Source organism: Rattus norvegicus, chromosome 10 (assembly GCF_036323735.1).
Source record: "Rattus norvegicus strain BN/NHsdMcwi chromosome 10, GRCr8, whole genome shotgun sequence".
Lineage (NCBI taxonomy): Eukaryota > Metazoa > Chordata > Mammalia > Rodentia > Muridae > Rattus > Rattus norvegicus.
The window spans coordinates 11,315,763-11,333,491 of NC_086028.1; the positions used below are offsets into that span (position 1 = coordinate 11,315,763).

The 17,729-nt window shown below is 43.6% G+C and overlaps 1 protein-coding gene across 4 annotated transcripts in view; it reads right to left on the reverse strand.

Moving 5' to 3' along the window:
• The window catches only part of Hmox2 (heme oxygenase 2), a 34,129-nt gene that overhangs the window by 12,251 nt on the left and 4,149 nt on the right, over positions 1 to 17,729 (reverse strand). Inside the window, exon 1 of one of the 4 annotated variants that reach the window (NM_024387.2) lies at positions 2,888 to 3,038. The exons of 2 other annotated variants lie outside the window; for them this stretch is intronic. The gene's annotated coding sequence lies outside the window, so the exon portion shown is untranslated. Of the gene's footprint in view, positions 1 to 2,887; positions 3,039 to 16,132; positions 16,220 to 17,729 lie in introns of those variants that run through there. One more of the 4 variants, XM_063269916.1, reaches the window with a different exon arrangement.

The window sequence follows — 17,729 nt, forward strand, 5'->3', positions numbered from 1 at the left end:
GCAAGAAAGCTAGGTTAGTCCTTAGCAGAACATTTTCTAGTATTCTTGAGGTCCTATATTTCTCCCCAGTACTGGGGAGAAAAATCAGGGTATAGTGGCGCACCCTTGTCATCTTAAAACTGGGGCAAGAGGGAGTGAGGCAGTTCAAGGCCAGCCTAAGCGGCACAGTGAAACCTAATCTCAAAAAATAGTAACAAAAACAAAAGTGCCAGCCTTTTATAAACCTCAATAAGTCACATCAGCTCAGGATGTCTAAGTCTCCTTTCAGAAACATTTTTTCAGTTGAGGAAGACAGGTGCCCTCATCTCTAGCATGTCCAAATACAACTGCATGAGCAGTCAAAACTCCACGGATGCAATGGTAAACACACACACAGAGAAGGACCTGGAACTGACTGCTGAGGTAAATTAAGAGACCCGGTTGTTAGGTTTCAGACTTGGAACAAATGACTGAGATGCCGATTTAATACACATCAAAGCAGACCTTGCCCCAGGCTCTCTCAACAATCCCTTTGCCCCATCCTGTTACAGGGTCCTCCTGGCTGGCCCACCCTGAACTCTCCAGCTCAGGGTGCTGGGCTCCTTTCCCCTATATAATCCAACCACTCTGGTTACAAGCTCACTCTTTTTGTACTTTTGGTCTCCTGGCTGCTGCATCTGGTTCTATCCTCCCCATCCCCTTCCCTTCTCCTCCCCCTTTCTCACATGGCTCAGTTCAGTCTGGTCAGGTCCACTGTGGATCTCCCAGGTGTCCCTGCCTCTAACTACACTCTCCCACAAATCTCTAATAAACTTTCCCTTCCACCATACCTAGATGCACTCATATTCCTTTCCTTTTTCCTTTTTTCCCTCAATCGTTTGGTGCTGAAACCCAGGACCAGTAATGTTTCCTTTTCTTCCCTTTTTATTCTTTCACTGGTTACACAGCCTTTCTATTTGCCCAGCATATGTGAGACACTAAGCTTACTTATCATCACAAACCAGGGGGGAGGGAGGGACGGAGTGTAGGCATTCCTACAATAAATGAAATCAACAGCATACTCCTCCTGCTCCCTACATGTATGTTAAAGTACCGTGTGTGTGTGTGTGTGTGTGTGTGTGTGTGTGTGTGTGTGTGTGATATTCATCATTCCCTCATTAGGCCACTTCCTCTTCCTGAGGCTGAATACCAACTTCCACCTATCAAAGTATTGAAGTCCAGTAATCAATCAAAACCTCTTTGGCTCACTTAATTAACATGCTCAGTTAAAATTAAACACCTCATCCTAACACGATTTGCCTATGAGCTACATCTGTGTCCTCTCTATCCAGAGGCTGTCTTTTGTCCCCCATGACAAATATCCCTTCCCCCTCTCTCTTCTCCTCATCCTCTCTCCTATCTTTGTCTCTTATTCCTAGACCTCTAGGGCAAATACATCTCTGTGCTGAGAACCTGGTCTTGGGGTGTCCTGAGCTGATAGTGGTCCCTACAAGAATCACATTTCTAGTTGGAGGGAAAAAGTCAGCAATTAAGATGGCTCCAAAATGCAAACCCAGCTCCCAGATACTTTCCTCTCCAGTAACACTAAAAAGCCTTAGAAGCTATTCTTCTGTAGGGCAAAACACAGAGGACCACAGGCCATAGCATGACAGATCTGGGCATTCTATCAGTGTTGAGCAGTTCCACTAACTATAAAAAACTAAAATCAGGGTTGGGGATTTAGCTCAGTGGTAGAGTGCTTGCCTAGCAAGCGCAAGGCCCTGGGTTCGGTCCCCAGCTCCGGAAAAAAAAAAAAAACTAAAATCAACAGGCTGAAGGGATGGTTCACTAACAGGGTAAGAGCACTGGCTACCCTTCCAGAGGACCCAGGTTCAATTCCCAGCACCTACCTAGCAGCTCACAACTGACTGAAAGTTCCAGGGGACCTGGCCCTCTCACATAGGCATACATGCAGGTGGAATACCAATGCACATAAAAATAAATCTTAAAGAGAAAGAACGCTAAAATGAAACAATCGCAGAGGCCTGGCGTTGTTTCCTTAGTCTACTTTAAGAGAGGGGAAGGATGGGACTAAAATTTGATTCGGTTGGGCTGTGGCTCAGCTGTACAGTGTTTGCCCAGCATAGACAAAGTCCTGGGTTAAATCCCCAGCACTGCATATATGGAGCATGCTGGTACAGTCTGGTACATAATCCTAGCACTCTGGAGGGTGGAGGGAGAAGCCGGAAGACCAAAACTTCAAGGTCATTCTTGGCTACAAAGTAAATAAGAGGCCAGCTTTGGCTACATGAAACACCTAACAGTCAAGTTGGAACTAAACCCGAGTCATTCAGAAGGTAAGAGGTTCTTCCTGTGTCCCCAACAGTTTTCACTGGTTCACACGTGTGAGTTAGTGTGGTGTTACCACACACTCCAGGCTACACAGAAACTGAGGTACAGCTGCCTGTACTACACTATTTATTCCTACAGGAAGGTAATAAACTATAGTTTGTTTCAGGATGAAAAGCATGACCCTATGATTTCTGAGATATAAATGCTTTGCTGGGGGCTGAGGACACAGCTTGGTGGGTAAAAACAACAAGGACCTGCATTCAGATCTGCATGACCCACATAGAAACAGTGGCATATCTATAGCTTCAGTTCTGAGGGTGAGGAGAAAGGCAGATCCCTGGAGCTCACTAACCAGCCAGCTAACCACATCAATGAGCCACAAATTTAGTGAGAAAACCTGTTTCAACAACTAAGGTGGAGACCCAAGGACTGAGCAAGGCACCCAGTGTTGACCTCTGGTCTCCATATGTGCTTGCAGGCACTTGGGCATGCGCGCGCGCACACACACACACACACACACACACACACACACACACACACACACAGAGTTGTTACTTCCTGTCTCTCAAACACCTACCTTGGCTCATTCAAATTATATAATCCAAGATGACTGCTCCTTGGTAAGGCCAACTTTGCTAAGAGGGCAACCCAAGGTGGTCCCAAAGGGGGAGATGGCACACCCCAACACTCCGTGCCTGGAGAGAAATAGCCAGACTTATCAGACCTTAGTGGATAATAAAATCAGAGCTAACCAACACTAAAGAGGTCACAATAGGGTCTCCACATCTCTATAGCACTAGTTGCCATAGTGATTGAGAGAAACAAAGATCTAGTTACAAGAATCACTCTGGAGTGGTGATTCTGAGAATGAGAACTCTCGGTGAGCTCCAGGGATCTCAGTGTGTATGCAGGGAGGTGGTGGTGAAGGCTTTTAATCCCAGTAGTTGGGAAACAGGCAGGCAGAGCTATGTGAGAGGGAGGGAGGGAGGGAACCCATCTTTGTGTCAACTGTGTAGTGATTACTTAAAAATCTAAGCAGTCCTACCTGCTTCTGAAAATGTATATATACTGATGGGGCTAAGAGCACTTGCTCTCCTTACAGAGGGCTTGGGTTCATTTCTCAGTGCACACATGGTAGTTCACAACCATCTTTAACTCCAGTTCCAGGGGAATCCAATGCCCTATTCTGAACCCCTGTGGGCACCAGGAATGTAAATGGTACACATACATATATATACACATAAAACTAAAAAAAAAATGAATAAACCTAATTTTAAATTTTTTTAAGAAAATGTATGTTTGGAAATGGTAGGGTAAGAGGGGTGAGAGAAAAGTTCTGTAAGATCAGCAACTCTACAGGATAAGACTTTCATCAACTGGTACCTTCTACATTTCATCTAGTTTTTGCAAGGCACAGTACATGCTTCCTAGGGCCCTTCAGAGTATGGGATTATTCGAGACTTCCTAACAGTGACATTCCTGACAAGATCAAGTACTTCCAATGGCTGTTTTAGGTTTACACAGCTTGGTAGCTATGGCAGTTAAGAATAAAGCACAGCTGACGGATGAGAATAAAACGGCTGAATTTCTTAGAACAGCCTATACTTGAGGGGCTGTCAGAACTGAACTTTCATCTCATACTTTTTCCAACCTTAATGAGCAAGGCACCAGGAATCTCTAGGAGTGGGGGTCTTCAACTGTGTTCTCATCAAATAAGGGTTGATTTACATACAGACAACTATGTCCCACAGGAAGACACCCAAGTACAGACTCATCAACTTTCTTCTATGACAAAAAGCTCTGGAGCTGGAGAGATGGTTCAGCAATTAAGAGCACAGACTGTTCTTGGTGAGAAACTGAATTCACTCTGTTCAGTGATTCACAGCCACCAATAACTCTAGCTCCTGGGAATCTGACGCCCTCTCCTGGCCTCTGCAGGCACCACACCAACACTCAGATGTATACACACATAATTAAAAATAAGATTCGGGACAGTGGTGGTGAGAGCCTTTAATCCCAGCACTTGGGAAGCAGAAGCAGGTGGATCTCTGAGTTTGAGGCCAACCTGGACTCCAGAGTAAATCCCAGGACAGCCAGAACTACACAGAGAAACCCTGTGTGTATGGGAGGCTGTGTGTGTGATGTGGGTGGGTAGGTGACTGAGTGGGTTTAAAAACACTCAATGCAACACTCAATGCAGACCAATATACAGGAATGTACTTTAATACAATCAACCTTTTTTTTTTTTTGCTGAGGACTGAAATCAGAACCTTATGTATATAAGACAACCATCCTATCAAATGATCTATGTATCGTCAAATTTTTAAGATAAATTCATAATCATCCACTGTTAGCATAAAGTACTTGCAATATACCTCGTAATAATATTTAAAAATTAAAAAAAAAACAAAACCCAATAGTGACAGTGATTACTTAGCAGAACTTTGCACTAGGCTCCTCGATGTTACTTCCAAGGATTGAGAGGAAGAAGAAACAGCTGCTGCCATGCATTTACTTGATCTACATCAGAAATTTTGTGTTATTTTCCTAAGTGGTAGATTCCCAGATCATAGTCTTTCCAACCCCACAGCCATCTGCCATTTACATGAATGTAGTCTAGACTATTGATTTAGGTACACATTTCAGCGTTTGTATCACACTACACTATCCTACGGCCTGAAGACGGAGTCTCCTCCATCTGAAGTCTCTGGGAAATGAGTTCAGCAGCTCTAACAGCAGGCATATGCCCAGACACCTTCCTGCACAGCAGTCCACCATGTGTGCTATCACAACACACAAGAGGCCAGACATGGGGTACTGAGGGATGAGCTCCCACAGACGGGGTACTGAGAGATGAGCCTCAACAATATCAAGCACTTGACAAAAGCTAACAGATCGGTCAACAACAGAGAAGCCTACTGGCTACACCAGACAAGAGGCATCACAAGGATGTGGCTATAGTTAAAGCACAAGCTTTCAATGCTCACAATCAGGAGCAAACCCTGGCTCTGTCACAAACAAGCTTATGTGACAGAACACAAGACTGGAACATCTACTTAATTTCTCTAAGTTTCTACTCTTTGTAGTAACAATTCTGCAAGATAGTTAGGAAAAATTAAATGAGTCTAGAACTGTCAAACCGCAGAGGATGACTGCATACATACACCTGTAATCCCAAAACTCAGAATGCTGAAACAGAAAGACAGGAGTCTGAGGCCAGCTGGAGAGAGTCTGTCCCAAAATAACATAGATGCAACAACAGTAGTCAGGAAGCTGAAGCAAGAGGATTGCCACAAATCAGGGCCAGCCCGGTTTACATAGTGTGTTCTAGGAAAAAATGAGGGATATAGCCACGTGGTGATGGTACACACCTTTTAATGCCAGCACTTAGGAGGCAGAGGCAGGAGAACTTCTGTGAGTTGAGGCCAGCTTGGTCTCTAGAGCAAATTCCAGGACAGCCGTGAATACACAGAGAAAACCCTGTCTGGGGTGGAGGTGGGCAGAGGGGAAGAACCTTTAATAGTAAGAACCAGACTCTGGCTAATGCCCAAAGAGAAGACTTAAGAATCCCACATATGTAGGCTGATGTCAGGCGATACATGATTGGACAGTAGAGAGTCGGAGACAAAGTTTTTGTAAGGCAGGAGAGGGGAGGAAGGAGAGGGATGAAGATGGCTCAGATTTAAGTGAACTAGGTCAATTTTATCTTGTCTAGGTGGGCGGTTTATATCGTTATGAATTGGCAGTGAATTTATTGTGTGTATGAATTGTGGATTGAGAATTTAACATGTAAATCTAATAGCTAAATTACAAGTTTCTGGGACTTTGATTCTACAGGGCTAAAGAGGGCAGTGTGTGAAAGAAATGTCCGAGAGGCAGTTTGAACACGAGGATCTGGCTCTGTTGCCCTCGAGGAGTGAGAATGTGAAAGGGCCCACAGAACGAGGTAGGTGTGTGCGTGCACGTGTGTGTGCGTGCTTGGAGTCAGTGGATCCAGCTCTCGGGAACTGATAGCAAATGATCTTTTTAATTGTTACCACAACACGCACGCATACATTGTCATCCTTAAGTCTTTCAATTTCAGCCCCAGGTCACACTTTGAACAATTTAAATAAGGACAGGAAACGGCAAGTCTGGCTACTTGGACAGATGGGATATCTGCACAGTAAAGATATCACCAGAATTGTATCCAGATATTGCCAGAATTATATCTTTTTCTTTTCCCGCCCACACCCTATATCTTTTTTAAAAATAGTCAGTACTCGTAACCACCAAGACATCTCTCTAGCTCCCGGATTTATTTCTTAAGTACACCACTTGGAAGCAAGGAAGGAAGAGAGGGAGGAAGGGAGGGAGGGAGGGAGGGAGGGAGGGAGGGAGGGAACCTAATGAAACAAATATTATTCTTTTTGGAGGTCTATCTTGCCTACTTGGCAGGATTACACTTTTCCTAATAAGGGCTTGAGGAACTTAAGGCAGATCAGGACTCAGTCATGGTTGTAGCCTGAGCTGGCCCTCTGAACTACCTCTGAGCATGTTCTTTGCTATGAGGATGGGACTAACCACTCATTTTAAGTCAGAAACCTTCAATTGTGGAGTACATTTCCTAACAGTTTCTAACAAGCTGGTAGGTACACTACTATCCTCAAGGAGGCCCCTTTAACTAAGTTATTCTTGTGTGTAATAAGCAATTGGGGGTTTGTTTGTTTTTTAGACAGGGTCTCACTGTGTAACAATCCTTTGTAGCTGTCCTGGAACTTACTATGTAGATGAGGCTGGTCTCAAACTCACAGATATCCAACTGCCTCTGCCTCTGCCTCCTGATGCTGGGATTAAAGACATGCACCTGGCTCATAAGCAAGTTTATTAGTAAATTCTTTATAACGTCAATTTTACTACTTCAAGTTTCTCCTGCATCATTATTTTATGATGCATAAACTTAATCAAGAATTTTTTAAATGAATGAATGATTTCCAGAATTGAGGTATTTTTAAGCAGGGCATGGTGGTACACCCCTTTAGTCCCAGCACTCGGAGGCAGAAACAGGTGGATCTCTGTAAATTCAAGGCCAGCCTGGTCTTCAAAGTGACTCTAGGACAGCCAGTACTGTTCATACTTAGAGCTCTGTCTCTAAAAGCCAATATTTTTTTTTCAAAAACAGGAAAGAGAGGGGTTGGGGATTTAGCTCAGTGGTAGAGCACTTGCCTAGAAAGCGCAAGGCCCTGGGTTCGGTCCTCAGCTCCGGAAAAAAAAAAAAAGAAAGAAAGAAAGAAAGAAAGAAAGAAAGAAAGAAAGAAAGAAAAGAAAAGAAAAGAAAAAACAGGAAAGAGAAACTGAGGCATGCTTAAGAAACAAACAACAAGATGAATCCCAGGGGGCTGGAGAGAGTGCTCAGCAGTTAGGAGCACTGCTGCTCTTCCAGAGTTTCCCAGTATTCAAATAAGGCCTGCTTCTGACTCCAGCTCCAGTCACTCCAACACACTCTCACACACACACCACACACACACACAGACATTACACACACACACTCACACACACTCTCACACACACTCACACACACACAGACACACACACTCTCACACACACACCACACACACACAGACACACACAGACATTACACACACACACTCACACACACACTCACACACTCTCACACACACACAGACACACACTCTCACACACACTCACACACCACACACACACACAGAGACACAGACATTACACACACTCACACACTACACACAGACATTACACACACACTCACACACACACTCACACACTCTCACACACACACAGACACACACTCTCACACACACTCACACACCACACACACACAGAGACACAGACATTACACACACTCACACACTACACACAGACATTACACACACACTCACACACACTCACACACACTCTCACACACACTCACACACACCACACACACTCTCACACACACACTCACACTCTTACACACACCACACACACACTCACACACAGACACACACTCACACACACTCACACACACTCTCACACACACTCACACACACCACACACACTCTCACACACACACTCACACTCTTACACACACCACACACACACTCACACACAGACACACACTCACACACACTCACACACTCACACACACTCTCACACACACATTCTCACACACACACACCACACACACAGACATTACACACACTCTCACACACACACTGAGACACACACACTCACACACCACACACAGACATTACACACACACACTCTCACACACACACTCACACACCACACAGACATTACACACACACACTCACATACCACACACACTCACATACCAGACACACACACAGAGACACACTCACACACAGACACACACACTCACAGAGACACACACACACCACACACACTCACACACCACACACACACAGACATACTCACACACAGACACACACTCACAGAGACACACACACCACACACACACACCACACACACACACAGACACACTCACACTCACAGAGACACACCACACACACAGAGACATACACACGGACACACACTCACAGAGACACACACACACCACACACACTCACACACCACACACACACAGATACACTCACACACAGACACACACACACTCACAGAGACACACCACACACACACTCTCACACACACAGACTCACACACACAGATTCACACACACAGACTCACACACACACAGACACACACACAGACTCACACACAAACTCACACACATTCACACACACATACACACACAGACTCATATACATACAAATAAATAAAATTTAATTATAGAATGAAAAACAATACCTAGCTAGGGAGTAGCCTGGTAGTTTATGACAGGATATTACTATGTAATCCAGACTGTCCTAGAACAAGCTAACCTCCCTCTTCAGGCACCCAACTGAGATTATGGGTATTATAGGTATATACTACCACAACTTACAAAAATAACCATTTTCAAAACTTGTTTTCTTTTGGAATAAGAATTTTTTAGGTAGTACTTTTATAGCAGAAACTCCTAGTAGGGTAAGACTGGCCTTGAGGGAGCATGAGTTTTATGTTCTCTGTCTAAGGGGAAATACTGGGTTACACCATTTTGTTTGTTTGTTTGTTTGTTTTCTTGTGGTTCTTTTTTTTCGGAGCTGGGGACCAAACCCAGGGCCTTGCGCTTCCTAGGCAAGCGCTCTACCACTGAGCTAAATCCCCAACCCCGGGTTACACCATGTTTAAATAGGCCCTCTCACTTTCCACACAGAAGAGGACAGTGCAACCACAACCTTCAACCTTTGAATTCTGTAAGGTCTTGGAAATTCTAAGAACCCAGAGTGACCTCTGTGGTTTTTTTGTTTTGTTTAGGCAGTACTAGGGACCAAACCCAGAGCCTCAGAGCATAACAGGCAAGCATTCTGCCAGCAAGTTAAACTTCCACCTCACCTTTTAAAGATAAATAAATAAATATACAGGATGGCTGAGAATACAATCCAATAGCAGGATGGTTTCCTAGCAGAGTTAAGAGAGATGGTTTAGTGGGTAAAGCTCTTGCTGTACAAGCATGGAGACAACATTTCCCAGTACCCGCATGAAAACTGGGCATGGTGGCATGCACCTGCAACCCTAGTGCCGGGGGAGGAGAGATGTAACAGTAGATAGATTCTAGACTCAGTGACAAGACAATCTAGTCCAAACTGCAAGCCCTGGGTTTTGTAAGGCCCTGCCTGTCTCAAAAATCAAAGTGGAAAGTAACCTAAGGAAGGTACCTGAAAGGAGGGTCTTGAGTGGGAGAGGAGAGGGGGAGGAGAAAGGGGGAAGCAGGATCAGGTATTAGGGGAAAACAGGAGAGAAGCTCAGAAGGCCAGGAGAACGTATGTGGCTGCCGGGGTGGGGAGTTGAGGGTGGGGGAACCTCTAGAAAGTCCCAGAGACCTGGGATGTGAGAGGCTTCCAGGACTCACTGGGGGTAACCTTAGCTGAAATGCCCAACAGTGGGGAGATGGATCCTGAAGAGACCACCTCCAGTAGTTAGGCAGGGCCACCAGTGGAGGGATGGGGACACCAACCCGCATACAAAATTTTTGACCCAGAATTGTTCCTATCTAAAAGAAATGCAGGGACAAAAATGGAGCAGAGATTGAAGGAATGGCTGACCAGTGACTGGCCCAATTTGGGATCCATCCCATGGGCAAGCACCAAACCCTGACACTATTACTGATGCCACATTGTGCTTGCAGAAAGGAGTCTAGCATGGCTGTCCACTGAGAGGCTCTACCAGCAGTTGACTGAGACAGAAGAAGATACTTAGAGCCAACAATTGGACTGAGGTCAGGACTCCTGTGGGAGAGTTTGGGGAAGGATTGAAGGAGCTGGAGATGGCAACATAGGAAGATCAACAGTGTCAACAACCTGGACCTCTGGGAACTCCCAAAGACTAAGCCACCAAACAAAGAACATACATGGGTCCAATCCCCACCACCACCACCACCACCACCACCACCACCACCACCACCACCACATGTAGCAGAGGACTGCCTTGTCTGGCCTCAGTGGGAGAGGATATGCCTAATCCTGAGTCCCAGGGAAGGGGATTCAGGGAGGCAGCCTCTCAGAGGTGAAGGAGAGGGTGAGGGTTGAAAAACTCTGGGAAGAGAGACTGGGAGGGGGAGCAACATTTTCAGTGTAAATAACTAAAAGTTTTTTAAAATTAAAGAAGCTACCTTTAATTTTCTTTAAAATTAAAGAAGTTGGCCTCTGGTCTCCACATAGTCACACAAACACAGGCAAACATACCCACACATACATAATATACAGACATATACAGAAAAAACAAAAGAAAGACAGGGTCTCACTGTATAGCTCTCTGGCTGTCCCGAAACGCAGTGTGTAAAACAGGCTGGCCTTGAACTCAAAAGAGATGCCTTCTGTCTCCCAAGAGCTGGAGTTAAAGTTGTGCACCACTACAGGAATAATTTAAAAAAGGGGGGGGAGTGTTTCCAGGGGAGTTAGGAAACAGAAGCAAAGGCAGAGACAAACTGAAGTTTGGCCTTGGTTCTTCCTTCCAGCCCCATGCTCCCAGAAGTAAGACTCAGACTTAACAGATGTTTACAAATCCCTTGGCCATATGCTACTCTTCTCTGAGTAGGTATAACTAAAAATGCCCCATGTTCTCTAGCCTACACTCTGCCACGTGGCTGGTACCTGTGCTCGGCTACATGCGTCCATCTCCTCACATCTTCCTGCCAATCTCCCGCCTCCTTCTCTTCCAGAATTCTTTCTCCTCTTGAGGTCCCACCTTCTATTTGCTGCCTAAGTCATAGGCTTTTTTTTTTTTTTTTTTTTTTTTTTAGTTTTATTTGTTTTATGTAAGTACATGGACACTGTCTTCAGACACACCAGAAGAGGGCATCAGATCCCATTACAGATGGCTGTGAGCCACCATGTGGTTGCTGGAATTTGAACTCAGGACCTCTAGAAGAGCAGTCAGTGCTCTTAACCACTGAGCCATCTCTCCAGCCCCAGTCATAGGATTTTTAATGGACAGGTTATGCATCCATACAATACACAAGATGTTCTCTCTACAATTCCCCTTTTTAGTCTAATAAAAGGCTCTTTGGTCTACACAATAGTCAGAATTGGACCTTCTATGATAGAGTCAGCTACTTGCAAATGACAATCTAAAATTCAGAATGATACTTTTTTTCATTAAAGATAGTATATGTTTTTGTTTGAGAATAAGTGTGAATATCCTTAACAATTTAATAAATACACATCAATCTTGAATTTATAGAAAAGAGAAAAGGGAATATAGGTGTATTTATCCACACAGACATTAATCTCCAAAGAAGGGAGAAAGAAATGGGAATTGATATAAATGTTTTCAAGGGTACATAGATAATACATAAATCCAGGCCTTTGATCTCAATACTTAAAGACAAAGGCAGGAACCCTTGGGTTCTTTTTGAGTTTGAGGTCAGCCTAATCTACAGAACAAATTCAAGTCAGCCCAAGCTACACAGAGAAACTCTGTCTCAATAAAACAACTGTTTTAATTGTTTTAAATTAAGGGATTATAAGTTCTACGGTTGGGATGTATTACAAATCTTCTATGAAAGAGGTCAAAATAAAGCAGACCAGGATAGAAAAGGGCTGCTAACATGGATCCATCCCTACTCTGAATGACTTCAGACTGCCAGACAAAGGACATGCTATGTCGGGAGAAGGCTCTAAGTTTGTGTTAACAGGAAGAGGAAAGGCTTTGGACTCCTTCCAAAATAATAAGGATCAGATTTGATGGGGGTCTCGGCTGCAGACAGGAAGAAGAAAATCACGAAGAACAAACAAGATAGGTAACATGATTTGCTGATCCCTCTACATGGGAACAGCCCTGAAACTGGGTGAGGCATAAAAATGTCTCTAGCCGGAACTTCAGCTTTGGATATTACTGGCTACAGAGTCCTTAAGATTCATCGTGCCGTCCTTTCAGGTGGCATGAATGGAGATTTATACTGAAGTTTGATTATATAATCAAATTAACCTCTTAAAAAAAACAGCTGTCTTTCACCTGCTCAAATTAAGAGCAGAAAACCATCCTTAATTGATCTGTGCACCCGGCACATTCCATACAGATGTCTTTGGAGAACTGTAAGGTTTATATATTACAGAACAGAAGACCAAGAGGGCAGCCCTAACAGGACTCACTCTCAGGGTTGCTGAGATGCTGAAACCTGCTGTTCCAGCTCCAACTGATCCTGCCTCAAACTCATGTTTCCAGAGACTTGGTTCTAGAACAGCTTCACAAAGGACTGCTGATCCCAGATGACCCTGGTTCATCCAACCTATCAGAATGTTCTAGTAGGGACTTCAGCTAAGCCCTGGTCTTTCTCAACATGTAGAGACAACAAATGATGCCAGTTAGCTTTCTTTTGACTTAACCAATTTTCCAATTTCCTTTAGGGAAGCCAAACAGGAATTCTTCATCCCAATTCAGCAGGAAGCAATTATAAGAAGGCCATAGTCCCGGTCCCTTAAGTTAGGGTGGATGGTTTTGGTCATTTTATGAGTTATGGATATGATGTCATTTAGGGGATGACTGCAAATAATAATGGTAATGGACAGGGAGAAAACACACTAGGGAGCTTAGCTCAGGGATTTCTAACTTTCCTTTCCTCTTCTCTAATCTTTCTTTCTTGGGTAAGCGTCTTAGGGTTTTACTATGAAAATACATAATGATCAAGGTAACTCTTACAAAGACATTTAACTGGAGCTGGCTTACAGGTTCAGAGGTTCAGTTAGTTATCATCAAGGTGGGAGCACGGCAGTGTCCAGGCAGGTGTGGCATAGGAGGAGCTGAGAGTTCTACATTTTGTTCCGAAGGCAGAGAAGACTGGCATCCTCAGGCAGCTAGGAGGAAGCTCTCAAAGGCCACACCCATAGTGACACACTTGCTCCAACAAGGCCACACCTCCAAATACTGCCATTCTCTAGGCCAAGTATATTCAAATCACCAGAGTAAGGGAACAGAGATTAAGAAAAAACGGGGATATAGAAATATTGTAAGAAATTAGACAAACAAGGGTAGATAATTAAATCTACTCTTAAACCAAAAAAAAAAAAAATTCTATAGCCATAATCTAACACTGATAGAGATCTTTATATTTTGATGCAGTACTGAGGTTATCTTTTGTTACACTGGTACAGAATTTTGTATATTGATAAAAGTTTAAGGTTTTCATTGGTTAAAATCTTTGTATACTGACACAAAATTTAAGATTAATTTTGTTACAACATGTGTATGTTTCAACTCTTCAGCTTATATGCACCATACATATGCCCGGTGACCTCAGAGGTCAGGAGAGGGTGTTAGAGCCTCTGGAACTACAGTTATAAATGGTTGTGAACCACCATGTGGGTACTAAGGATTGAACCTTGGTCCTCTGCAAGAGTATTTCTTGCTTGCTTGATTCTTTCTTTTTTTAAGATTTATTTATTTATATGAGTACACCATCACTGTCCTCAAACACACAGAAGAGGGCATCAGATCCCATTACAGATGGTTGTGAGCCACCATGTGGTTTCTAGGAATTGAACTCAGGATCTCTGGAAGAGCAGTCAGTGCTCTTAACTCCAGCCATCTCTCCAGCCCCAGGAACAAGTTTTTACAATCATGGCAACAAACGCTTCTCAGCCTCCATCAGAAATTCCTTGTTGTCTACATCAGTTTAAGAAAACAAATCCTTGTGTGGTCCCAGTTGTCCTGAGAGTCTGCACTTCCCTGCAGCCCCTTTTCTCATTTGTTTCTTAAGCAAAGGAGCTAATCATTAGAAGGTAAGATCAATACAACTACACAACAAATTCACACACTGTCTATTCACAGTTTAAAACACCACGACGAGGCCCTAGGTACACATCACAAAGGGAAAAAAAAAAAAAAACAACCGGGAATGTCAGGGCAGGGAGGCAGGAAGGGGTGGGTGGTTGGGGGAAAAAAAAAAAAATCAATGACCATCCTCTGTTGTAAAGCAAAAGTCAAAAGTCTGAGTCTGGACATAGTTCAGTTGGTGGAATGCTTGTCTAGCAGGTAGAAAGATACGGTTGTCCATTTCTGAATATGAGAAGGATGGCCATTTGCCAAAATAATGCTTTGTCATTTTTTACTATGCTGAGTCAGATAAGGCTCCAGGTCTAATCGATTTACACAAATAGAGAAGTTCCCTGTTCTGTCTGTGAGCAAGCACAGGTCTCCATACAGTTAACCTGGAGACCCAAAACTTCAGATTAAGAACCCTATTTGAGGAGTCTATGTGTGATGCTCTTTCTGCAAGCATAAGACTTCCACTACAGCTCGGAGGTCGTCCAGCTCTCCCCTCTCTCTGGCCTCCCTGCTTTTCTCTTCCTCTTACCTGACCTACTGTGGGTTTGGTTCTAGTCCTCCAACTTTTCAATTTCTCAGATCTTTAACTTTCCTGACTCCTGAAAACACCGAGCATCAGGACGATAATAATAAATCTTACAACAATTGTACTGTTCTGGGTTTCCCAAGATGAGTGACAGCTCCTAGTAACAATAATGCTAGGACCTGATGTCTTTAGTTCAACTTCACTTAGCACAGTGTAGAGATTGAATACACACCTCCCAAATGGGCTCACATTTCTGCTCCGCTATCCTTATACCACTAGACATATGTACTTAACATGTCATCTCCTTTAAAATTTGGAAGAATATGCCAGTGTGATACTGAGGTTTTAAAGAGATACACAGTTCCTGTAGTCCTTACAGAGAATGACATAAGAATCCTTAGTTCTGGCTAGATATAGTGATTAATCTCAACACTTGGGAGACAGAGGCAGGTGGATCCCTTGAGTTGGAGGTAGATGTACACAAAAACAACAAACAAAACCAATCAACCAACAACAGAAAACCCCACCCTGGTTCTGATACTTGGTTTTGAACCATAGCCTGTCACAGAGCTCCTAAATTCCTTTGAGTTCCCCAGATGGGAGAAGACTCTGTTATTCTAATGCAGTGTCTCTGCCTGTGCTCTTGGATAGCTTCAGAACTTTCTAGTGAAAATAACCACTGTATTAAAGTGGATGCTTTCAGTCCTAATCCCAGACCTCTTCTGGAGAAAGAGGTAAAAGTTGAAATGCTATGACAGTGGTTAATGATATCACGTATTCAGAAAAGTTCAAAGAGCTGGAGCAGATTAGCTACTAGAAAGAATAAGCTAAAATTTCAGGAAGACACTCGAAGCCACTGCCTATATGCTGTGCATTTCATCCATCTAGTTGTTCACCCATACGGTTTTATGTTCTTACATGAGCATGTGTCTGTGCATGTAAGTGTCTGTGGAGGCCAGAGGCTGATGTCTTCTGTCCATCTGTCTTCCCCAATTGCTTCTCTACCTTAAAAAAAAAAAAAAAAGACAGGATCTCTCACACAGCCTGAAACTCACAGATTTGGTCACACTGGTTGGCCAGCAAACTCTAGCAATCTGCCTGTATCCACCTCTTCAGCACTGGAGTGCAGATGTGTGCTGCTACATGAACTCACTGGCTCACCCACCCTTCCTTCCTTCTTCCCTTCTTTCCTTCCTTCCTTCTTCCCTATGTCTGTATGTCTGTGTATGTGTACAAGTATTCAGGTATCTATGGAGACCAAAAAGAGGCATTGTATCCTGTGGAATCTGTGGAGTTGTGAACCATCCATGCTGGGATCATAATTCCAGTCCTCTCCATGAGAAGCAAGTTCTTTTCTGAGCGGCCATCTCTCCACTCTACACAGCTTTTTACATGCATACTGGGGATCAGAAGTCAGGCTGTCACGGCACTTTACAGACTCACCCCCACCCATGTACACCTAGAAGAGATTAATGTTTTTTAAATTTGTCTTAGAGGGCCTATAGTGGTAGCTTGCAGTACACAGCAGTCTTGCTGGAGAATGCAGCAAATCAAGGATCTATGAGGGGATTATGCTATTTGAGCAAGTGCTGCTACACAACTACCAACAAATATGCCCTACAGCTAGAAAAGACGGGGTGGAGGGCTGGAGAAATGGCTCAGTGTTACGAATACAGCTGATCTTCTAGAGGGCCTGGGTTCAATTCCCAGGAACCACATGGCAGCTCACAACTGTCACTGGGGTGTCCGGAGGCTCCAACACTCTCACACAGACATACATGCAGACAAAACATCAATGCACATTTTAAAAAAAGCAAGGAGGACTAAGATATTGTTTTGGATTTCAAATAGCTTTTATATAAGGGTGATAGGAAAAGTAAAAATATAACACAACAGGGTGCGACAGTTTACACATGCTATCTGTATAACACAGGTAACAGTACCATGGGGATTCTAGGTTTGACAGAGTAGCTCTGATTTCAAATATACTGCCCATCAATTCCTTCAGTTCACCTGTATGCTTAGATTACGGGTCACCATGTTTGGCAGAAAAATATAGTTATAATAACTACTTTAGAGACAAGCCAGACAACTAGATTAACCTTGTGCGGTTTAAAAAGTACTAACAATATAGTATTTTTAATAGATGGGAAGTACTAATAAGCCTTGAATTGGACACATGCCTGGAACCCCCACATGCAAAATGCTCAGGAGGGTCAAAGTGAGCCTGGACCCACAAAGTGAGCAACTGCCAAAGAGAAAGAGAAAAAAGAAAGAAAAGGAAAAGAAAAGAAAGAAAAAAGTAGTTGGGACTCTCAGGACAAGACAGCAGTCTCATTACACCGTCCTTGCCTAAAGCCCTTGTAAAGTTACTGAGAACTATGTCAATAATTAGCTTCATGATACTCCTGGGAAGGAAACCAAAGCCACTCCTGTGACAAAACTTAATTTTCCCCTAGGCAGAAAGAAGATAACAGCTGCTTGGATGGCCTCTTGCACACAAACTGAGAACACA